Source organism: Camelus ferus, chromosome 2, assembly GCF_009834535.1.
Source record: "Camelus ferus isolate YT-003-E chromosome 2, BCGSAC_Cfer_1.0, whole genome shotgun sequence".
Taxonomy (NCBI): Eukaryota; Metazoa; Chordata; class Mammalia; order Artiodactyla; family Camelidae; genus Camelus; species Camelus ferus.
In genome coordinates this window covers 19,826,813-19,836,383 of record NC_045697.1, presented here as the reverse complement: position 1 = coordinate 19,836,383, position 9,571 = coordinate 19,826,813, and positions in this window count along the sequence as shown.

Sequence of the window (9,571 nt, the reverse complement as noted above, 5' to 3'; positions counted from 1 at the left end):
ATCCCTATGGTGTTTCTAAAAGGAAGAGAACCAACCAGATTAAAATTAAAACATTATTGTATAAGATGCTCTTTTTTTCTTATGGGAATTCAAGATTCACTATATACAAAGAAACAACTGGTTGCAATGCACTTATTAGTTAAAAGAGAAAACGAAATTAAAACCTAAGACAGTCCTCACTCCAAATGTTATAATCAATTAATAAATCTCTCAATGTCAAGCTCTTTCATGGAAAATCTGTCATCCCTTTTAGCTACAAAAATGAAGAACAAAGGCCACCCTGACATAAACAGAGGGAGTCCACAGAGTGGTGAGCCCTTCCATTTCCTGAAATGCACCCCTTGTGTGCAGAAGGTTGTGAATGTCATTCAGCTCAGAAAAATAGAGTCTATATAAAGCTGCACCAATGAGAAATTTGAAAGAATTCGCATATTTGTGAGACTTGAATGATTCTAAAAGTTGTAAAATAATTTTTACATGACATCGTATAATTTAGTTATCCACATGGAATTTTAGAACTTAATTAAAACACTGAAGTTGTGCAATTAAATGCACAATATTCTAACAATGAGGAAACTAAGAGCAGAGAGATTAATTTTTAGCAAGACTCAGAAGCAGACCTCAGATCAGACATCACTAAAAACTCCCTGACTTTTCTTTTAACCATATCAAACTATTTCCCTTCATTTTACAATAAAAAATTTTCCCTTCAAATTAATCAAACAGAAATGTTTTTCAAAGTCTAATCTCAAGGCCACATGTGTAAGAATGACCTCAATCAGCTTGTCAAAAATGCAGAGTCTTAGGGTTTACCTGCAACATACTGAATCAGAAAGCCTGAAATTGTTACATAATAAACAATTTTGTAAGCTTTCTGTAGGTAAAGTTTAAGAATTACTGTCTTTTGAAATATAAATCATTTGCTTGTTTACTCATTGTACTGCAATAAAAAGATCCCTGTTTGAGTTTACTTCATTTCCTCAATGATTCTACAATTATCCCAAATTTCCATTCACAATTTCAAACAAAAATCAGCAATGAATTTCAACAAAATTCATTGACTGAAAGATAACTATTCTGAAATTCTCCGTAAATTTGTCATACTGAGTGCATATTATATGCAATTGATTAGGGTGTCCTATGCAGCATAACCAAGATTTCCAAACAATGTAAAAACTATTTTGAAATCTGTGCTTTCTTGTTTTCAACCATAATAATATTGAAGATGATAATTGCCTTTACTCTGAAGGTACAATTTCTTTAGAGATAATTTGGTATACGAGGAATTGGACTCCTTGTGAAAAACCTCCATGTGATTTTTCTCAGACCTAATCACAGGCAAAGGCTTGACGGGTCAGGCCCCACGGGGAGAAGCTGCCCTCCCCACGCCAGGCGTGGTGCACAGCCAGGGCACAGCTGTCTCAGAAGGGAGGCATAGTGAAGCAAATGGACCCCCTAGCCTGTCACACTCTCTTAGACATTTCCATTTCTAGCCCAGGCACCTTCACCCTAGGTCTTTATCTGAGTCCATGGGTAAAGGTCTTCTTGGCATCTCCTGAGGTCTAATGATGGGGAGAAGGCAGAAACCTTACACTCTGCCCCACCCTGACTCAGCACCCAGGACTTCACTCCTACCTCTTCCCTCTGCCAACTCCCCACAGTCCATACAACTGCTGGCTCCTCTTGTCCAGGGCTCCCTCAAAGGTAAGACGACCACTACGCACCACATCTGCAGTGATCTACCTGACCCGAGACGGGTGTGCCACTCAACAGGGGGAAACAGAGTCTGCCTTCCTCCCCGTTTTTTATAACTCTTGCGGATACCACTGTAGTTAAGTAATTAAAGGCTTACTCCTTCCATTTGTGCATGGGTGCTTTAACTGGTGACTCTGACACCTAGAAGTTCAGCTCTCTCTCTCTCTCTAGTCAGCTGAGGTCCTGACAGTATGGAATCATATTCTTTTTTAAGAGATTATCCTTTGTAAATAGTAGGTACCAATTATTTGGCTTTAATTCTGGGACATCGATTTTCTCCTGCCCTCAGCACTCCTGGTTCTCAGGCCTTCAAACCTTGATTAGAATCCACACCACTGGTTCTCTGCCTCATGAGCCTTCAAAGTACATCATAGGTTTTTCTGAATCTCCAGCTAGCAGTGGGCAGATGGTGGGACTTCTCAGCCTCCATAGTCAAGTGAGCCAATACCTTACAATAAATCTCTTCAGACAGACAGACAGATGACAGATATGCAGATATAGATATAGATGTCCTACTGGTTCTGTCTGCTTCTCTGGCAAATCCTAACATACACCCTTTAGTGATAATTCACCATTGACCTTTTGCTAATAATATTTAGCACACCCCAGCACTGCACGTTAAACATTGACATTAAAAGTTTGCTCACTGGCAGTTTCCTGTTTCAGCTCCAATATGTAAAAAGCTTGAAAACCGTTACTGCCATCTGTTATGAGCTGAATTGTATCCCCTCAGGATTCATCTGTTGAAATTTTAACTCCTGATACTTCAAAATGTGACTGAATTTGGAGAAACAGTAACTAGGTTAAAAGGAGATCGTTAGGGTGGACCCTAATCCAATGTGACTGGCTGGTGTCCTTGTAAGAAGAGGAGGTCCCAGATAAACACAGAGGGAGGACCATGTGAAGACACGGTGAGAAGAAAGGAGATGGCCACCTATCACCTCAGGAGGGAGGCCTCAGAAGAAGCCAACCCCGCTAGCACCTACATTTCAGACTTCCAGCCTCCAGAACTGTGAGAAAATAAATTTGTAGTTGAAGCCCTCCAGTCTGTCATGGCAGCCTTGTCACGGCTGCCCTAGCAAATCAACACACCTTCCTTACAGTAACAGAAAGCTGGACAAACCCAAAGACTTTTCTCAGACCTGTCCCTAAACTGAGATGGCAGGGAAAACCACGGACCTGACATCTAGAAAGCCAGAGGCCTCCATGGAGTCAGAGCTGAGATCTGCTCACAGGTGGCAGAAATTGTTAGAATCGGAAAGGAGGAGAAACACTGAAACAGCAATTTTGACAAACTGCTTGAGGCTCAGTGTGACCAACAGTGACAATGAGAAACTCTTGGGAGCCATAGTCTCAGAACCTCTAGCCAAGCACACAAATAGCTCCCCCAACACACACTTTCCTGGGTTCCCCACCAGGAACTGCCCAGGTTTTCAAGCGTGGGCTGTGCAAACCGGCTCCCTTCCAACCAGCACACGACGGAAAGGGACAAAAAGGAGTAAGTTTACAGCAGCAACACTTGACAAACCACCCAAGCAAGATGATGACATCAACAGTGATGCCACCTTGATAGCATGTACCTTTGATACGTTGAGGTGGGAACAGCTCATTATTTGTGTGGCCTTCTCCAAAAAATCCGTAACTCGAGTCTAGTCATGAAAAAACATCAGGCAAATGCCAACTGAGGGACATTCTACAAAATTTCTGACCAGTCATCCTCAAAACTATCCCAATCACCAGAAACAAAGTCTGAAAAAATACCACAGTCAAGAGGAGCCTAAGAAAACACAATGACTAAATGCAATTTTAAAACCTGAATGGTATTCTGGAACAGAAAATGAACACTGGAGAAAAATTAAGGAAATGTGAGTCAAATACAGACTTTGATTAATTTTTTAAAAGTCGCTTGCTTGATACTTGCTCATGGTTCTCTCTCTGTTATTTACATCTCATATATTATTACATGTAATATAACAGTGTATTATAGACAACAAATGTACAGAGGTGTGCATACTCACACTCATACACACATCAAAAATGAAACGGAACAAGCGTGGCCGGGCAGGCCGTGGTCACTCAGGCGGCCGGCCGGCCTCCTAAGCCAGAGAATGGAGCCCACTCCTGCCATTAGCCAGGCCGCACTAGGCGCCACTGGCCGGACTGTGCAGACGTCACAGTCCACCCCTGGCCAGCCGGTCAACCCCGTGCAACAGGCACCTATTCCCAATAAAAAATGTAAAGCAAAACGGGACTCACGCGGGGCCCTTTCGCGCCGTCCACGGCCAGGAGAACCAGGCAGCGGCGAGTCCTCCACCCGCGCGGGCGACACACGCCTGGGGTCGGCCGCCCTGCCCGCCAAGCCCCAGAACGCGGAGCCGCCGGCGCGGCCGGAGGCGGAGGGGGTCAAGGCGGAAGGCGGCGAGAGCGTGGCCAGTGCCCTGCGCGAGGACACACGCCGCCGGCCGCGCGGGAGAAGCGCGCCCAGCACCAGCGGCCGGAGAGCTTTCCGCTAACGCCAGCCCCGCGGCGCCCGAAAGAGACCCTGCCTCTCTGCCGCGCTCGGCGCGCATCCTCCCGGTCCGCGGAGGTCCGGCGGCTCACCTAGGCCCCGCAAATACAAGCGCAGCTGGCCTTAAAACTCCGTCACTCAGAGGCTGAGGCCCTCCGGAACAAAGCGGCCCGCAGCGACATCAGGCTGGGGCTCCGGCCGCGCCCGCGTTCACGGCCGAGTAAAGGCTCACGGTCCTTCCGGCCGAGGCCGCGCCCGCGCCTCCCACCTGCGGGCTGAGCGCCGGGCCGGCCGTGCGCTGCTGTTCACGTGCGGAACTGGGTATGTTGACGCGCACTTCCTTTCCTTACAAAATAACCGGGGGTCCTTGCCATTCAGATCACTCCACGTCTACTCTGGACACCCTGGAATCATGGAGGACCTTTGATGGGAATGCCAGTTGGGGAGAACATCGTACCCGTAGTTTTATTTTTGTTGCTGGTTTTCAGCCTGTGGAATGATTTACTTTTGTCTGTCCAGTTAAAGTCAGGTGGAGCCACTTGAAGACATCTGCCAATTTTCCACAGTAGAGCAGCTGCCTGATAAATCGAATCTACCTCTATTTCCGGGTGTAGGACAGTCAGACAGACACTGAGGGAAGCTTGCAACCCTGACGGAAAGAGATACTGGCCTCGCGAAGCTGCACTTAACCTGCTTTTTCTCGCTATTTTTTGTTGTTTCTTTGTGTTAACTTTGTCCCTGGCATAATTTTCCACTCTAAAAACAAGTCTCCTATGTATTATGTTGTGTTTTAAGAGGACAAACTATTGCTACTTCATTTGGGAAAAAAAGATTCAATCTTTTAGCACACAGTTTTTCAAACAAATGTCACAGCCTTAGGCATCCTCTGGCCAGCTGGCTCCTGGATGATGGTGCGGTTTGCCCCACTCACCGCAAGGAGCAGACGCTGGAGTGGAGCCGAAGCTGCCTGTTAACACAAGGATCTTGGAAGCAAAGGCCCTTCAGGTGAGCACTGGAAGCATCTAGATTGTTTCCTGATTTGTAACAGGAAGTCCCCCCAACCTTTCAGAACTAGATCAAGTTCTAAGTCTGACTTCTCTCCTACAAAAAATAAAAGCCGGAGAATGAGAAGTAGGTGGTCCTGCCTGGCCTCAGCTCACGCTCCTCCAGAAGAAAACCACTCACATTTCCAGAGAGTTCTGGGCTCAGGCCTGAGCAGCCATGCATTTAAATAGAAAGAGGGCTTTGGCCTTCTTGTGAATTTTTAAATGTCATCATAACGTTATTTATTTAAATGTAATTATTTTGGTATTTCCTTTTTTTTTTTTAAAGAGAAAAATACCCTGATTTTCCTGGTGGAATGAAATGGCTCAGAATGGTATATTTTGAAAATATTAAAACATTTTTTTCCTAAAGACCAAATATGATAAATCTGTTCTAAGTATTGTGTGCCAATCCACTCTATCTAGCTGTGACAATATTATTGCAGATAATGCATATTGAAAATTATGAAATTACTGCAAAAATGAACATCTAAACAGTACAAAAAAATATAAAGTGTATAAAGTAAAAACTAGTAGTTTTCATTCCCTCTCTGCCCCTATTCTCACTATTTAGTGTTTTGTCTATCTCTTCAGCATTTTCATACAAGGATTTATATCTGTCTTTTTAAAACTTTTAATCAGCTTGCACTATACATAGTGTCCTGAAACTTACTTTAATTTGCTTAAAGATAAAAAATAAATTTGTTTACTTGTCACCCCACTAGTTATGAGTATGTGCAGGATAAAGAATGTTTTCTTCATTTTTGTAAACATAACTTACACTCCAGTGTTTGACATGGAGTAGGCTATCAGTAAATATTTGTTGAATGAGTAAATGGGTAATTTAAGTTTCTCAAAGCAGAACTCACCTCCTGATCACTTACATGAATGTCATGAGAGATACTTACTTTGAAGCTGAAAATGGTAGATTAGAACCTTTCGAAATAGAAAGAGGGCATTCATGGGAACTTGTTAGGCTCTTTTTTTGGGGGGGGTGGGTATATTTCAATTTTTAGAATTCAATATCTGGAAACATAAATGAGCTCAGTTAGCCACAGAGCAAATGAGAACTCTGAAACAGCTGCCTCTTTTTTTTTTTACTTTTGCATTATTTTCTGGGGTCTACATTTTAAGCTATATGAAGAGAAGAAAAATGGGGATTTTAAAAATATTATTTAGGTCTAACCTTTACTTTTTTTTAAATCTAGGTGGAATTCTATGGAATATGAAAATTTAGCATTCTCATAACATTTCTGCAATTTCCCAGTGCACACACATTCATGTGGTTTTTCCCAAGCTTTCTTGATATGAGTGTGTTCCTCCTGTTGCATAGAATATACCCAGATGTGAAATTCAATACCTACAAAACATCAATACCCATGCTACATAGGAATGAATGGCAGAATTTAAAGAAGACCTAGGGAGGCTGCTTTACTTGGTATCTGCAAATATCCTACAACGGGAACTGAAGTCAACATGATTCTTAAAACGTCTCTTGGCTTTTTCATTCACTGCATTGAGTGGGAAAGAGAGGTTTTTTTTCAGCTTCCTTCGGTCTGGCTCCCTCTTCTACACAACAAAAACTTCATTCTTTGGGTAAAACACATTTCTCTCTTCTGCGCAGAGCAGCCACACACATCTGTCTTTCAGCTGGCCCCCAGTCAACATAGCCTCTGAGGTCTTTCCTAACGCTTTCACTAATAACCCATTAAAATACTTTTTTAAAAAAATTAAGAGAGCCACCTAATTGAGAGGAACTGTGCCAGTTGTTAAAATAAATATATAAAATAATAAAACTGTCACTGCATCATTATACCAAAAACAGTAAAGGCATCAGGTAATGTTAATTTAGGGAAAAATTCAAGCGGTACGTAGAGGCATTCTAACTATAATCAATGGAAAATTGTTCCAGTTGCATCTTGTTTTATTTGGTAGAAGCATAATCATAAATATAAATTTTAAAAGTAAATCAGTAAAAAAGAAGGATGCTCTAACAAGGAATTTGAGCCAAAAATGGAATGAGTTGTCTTGAGAAGTACTAAACTCTCTCTAGTTTTTACCCTTCAAGAAAAGGCTGCTGGCCCTTCAGGAGGTGATTAAGGATTTCTACTTTGGAAAGAGACTAGGTTAGATGAGTTATGTCTTTTCCAACAATGTGAGGATATGATTCAGACACAGAGTATTTTGTTGTTGTTGTTGTTGTTGTTGTTTAAATCTAGAAATCCTCCTTTTCATTAATCTGTAAGATGTTAAACACCAGTGCTGAATCCAAGAATGATGCATAGAACAGGAAATTATATGAAGTAAAATGTGTAAAAGTACTAAAGACAGTTTGACATAATGCTCATTCATCTGAATCTGCCTGCAAACTTTTGAGGTTTAAGGGGCATCTGGGGTGCGTGTGTGTGTGTTTTTTTAAAAGTACTCTGACTCCATTGAATATCCAGGAATATGGTACTAATAGCATCGTACAAGGATGATGAAAGGAGAGTATCATTTCAAATATGAGACTGTCTCAGAAGAAAGCTCTGAGGCTACAGTGGATAAAATAGTATAGTGGAATAGGGGCACATTTAAGAAGGAAGATTAGGGTAAAGCAGGTAGAATTAAGAGATAGTAACATGAATGGAAGGAGGGGCTGTGGAATTAAAAGGGGCCAATCCAATACATGTTGAGACTTTCACATAATAAAACCTTCCATAGCATTCTTGACTTGGTCCAAAAAAAATTGCCTTTGGAGGGAAAGCAATTAAAATAGTACTTTTCTAGAGCTGTCTTGATATTTTTTTAAAAAATATTGAGTTGTAATTGACATAGTTTATATTAGTTTCAGGTGTATAACACAATGATTCAATATTTTTATATATTGCAAAGTAATCACAATAGATCTAGTTGATGAATTTTTTAGTTTAGTAAATGGTATAAATAAATAAATGAAACATCTCTCCAGAGATGCAATCCTGATTGATATCTTCCAAAGTGACATTGAATTGATACTGGCCCTAACGGCCCTTTTCACTCAAGGTCTGACTCTAAAACCGTGGCTGAAAGATCCTGCCATGTCCTTTCTTTGTAAGTAGAAATTCATCCTCCCCGTCTCAAACTGGCTTTCTGATGACAGCTCTGCCTTGTCTGAGCATTGCTTGGTAGGCATAGCACCACATTTGATTAAGAAAAAGGAAATGCAAAAGTTAAATTTCAAACTCTACCTAAATATTCAATGTCAAGAAAGTACTTTTTAACCTTTCTTAGATAGTTAATGGCCATCATAGGTGCCATATTTTGTCCCAAATATTTCATTTTCTGTTTCTTTTATCACATTTTCAATCTATGAAATATTTTTTATTTCCTATTTTCCTAAAGAATGGCACCAGTAAATAATTTTAAATACCTATATACAAGCATTAATACATATTTATACATATATAAAGCCCAACGTTCATATTTTAACATTTTCAAAACCTGCCAACTATTCATGAATGTGTGTGCTTTATTCAGTCAACCTCGTTAGTTTCTTGTTTTGTGCCCAAGGCTTAGCAACTGGAATTTCAAAGCATCAAGCTTTAATGTTTTTGACTGACATGGAATTTTTGCTTAAAGATTTTTTTTTGCTAACTTTACCTTTTCTAATATTTTCCCTTGTTCATAATCACAAAGCTATATAAGTCTTTGTGAATTAATAAATATTGCCATTTATTTAAACCCTAATATGGAACAGGGTATTTTTCAAAGCAGAGAGGGAAAAAAGCTTTGCTTAATGTATGTAGATTTGTTTAACAATCACTTTTTTCTTCTCTTAATAAATTTAAATGTGGAAAGATAATTCAAGACATTAGACATGCAAATTAAGAGTTGACTACAAAGAACTACTAGTGTATCTATAATTAAGTTGAAGAACTTCTGTTTTCACCGCTTTATGATTGTTATTCAAGTCAACAAAAGCTTCATATAAAAAAAAAGAATATGAATTTCTTTCATTTCAACTCTTTGTTAAGAACCTTAAAGGGAAAGGAGAATAAATTTTATAGTCTAGTCTCTATTGTCAGATACCCACAGCATGGAGGTCTGTCATGAAATGTGATTATATTAATACGTACCGGCTTTCCTGGGTATCACATCATCCTGATGAAGACCACTAGACTTTGAATCAGGAGCTCTCTGTTTTATCCATGCTGTGCAAGTAATTAGCTGTGTGAACTTTAACAACTCATCTAAACTCTCTTAGACTCAGTGTCTTTGTTGTCACGCTGACCACATGGCTTTC